This window comes from Protobothrops mucrosquamatus, unplaced genomic scaffold (genome assembly GCF_001527695.2).
Source record: "Protobothrops mucrosquamatus isolate PMUCROS unplaced genomic scaffold, P.Mucros_1.0 scaffold_253, whole genome shotgun sequence".
Classification (NCBI taxonomy): domain Eukaryota; kingdom Metazoa; phylum Chordata; class Lepidosauria; order Squamata; family Viperidae; genus Protobothrops; species Protobothrops mucrosquamatus.
In genome coordinates this window covers 941865-943007 of record NW_015386329.1, presented here as the reverse complement: position 1 = coordinate 943007, position 1143 = coordinate 941865, and positions in this window count along the sequence as shown.

The following is a 1143-nucleotide window of genomic DNA, read 5'->3' as shown; positions in this document are numbered from 1 at the left end:
TAGCCAAAATTTTTGCAAAAATTTTATAATCCACATTCAGCAATGAGATAGGTCTATAATCCTTAAGTTCCAAAATATCTTTCTCATCCTTCGGTATCAAGGATATAAAAGCTCCTGTCCATGACTGTGGTACTTGTTCTCCCAACATAATCCTATTAAATAAAACTTTTAAAGGTTGAATCAGTTCAGCTGACAAAGACTTATAATAGATTGCTGTCAAACCATCCATACCAGGAGCTTTGCCAGTTTTCAATTGTTTAATCGCATTTAAAATTTCCTCTGCAGTGATCTCTTCATTCATCAATTTCTGTTGTTCTGATGTAAGTTTATATATAGATGAGAGTTGCATGTATTTATCAATGTCCTCAATTTTTGTAGACCCAGCAGCATATAAGTGTGAGTAGAATTCTGTTAACGCTTTCTTGATCAATTCATGTTGATGTACCTCGCGGCCCTTAACCACAACTTTGGATATAAGTCTAGCTTTCTGTCTCTTACGTAATTGGTAGGCCAACCATCTCCCTGGTTTATTTGCATTAGCAAATGTGTTATGTTTAATGTACTTCAAGTTGGTGGCCACCTGATCGGCAATTAAAATATTAAATTGATCCTTAAGTAGTTTAATAGAAGCCTTCAAGTTAGTGTCTGTTGGCCGCTGGAATAATAATTTTTCTTTAATCCCAATTTCTTTTTCCAAGTTTATTCTACTCTGTATTTGCTTACGTTTATGTGCATTATTCATAGAAATTAACAAACCCCTCAAGTAAGCTTTACTTGCATCCCACACAGTATATATAGGGGTTTCCTTATTCAAGTTAAATTGAAAAAACTCTTCCATGTAATCTTTCAAAACTTTAAGCTTCTCGTCATGGTTGAACAAATTTTCATTCATTCTCCAAGATTTCCTTTTCTTATGTTGGCCTATCTCAATCCATACCATACTATGATCTGACAAAGCTCTAGGAAAATTTTTTGTTTTATTACAGTCAATAAGCAAATCAGTTGATAACAAGACAAAATCAATCCTTGAGAAAGACTCATGTCTATGAGAAAAAAAGGTAAAGTCACGTTCATTCATGTGTTGTGATCTCCAAACATCCACCAGCTCCAGATCCTCTTTCATCGCAAAAAAAGATTTGGGGA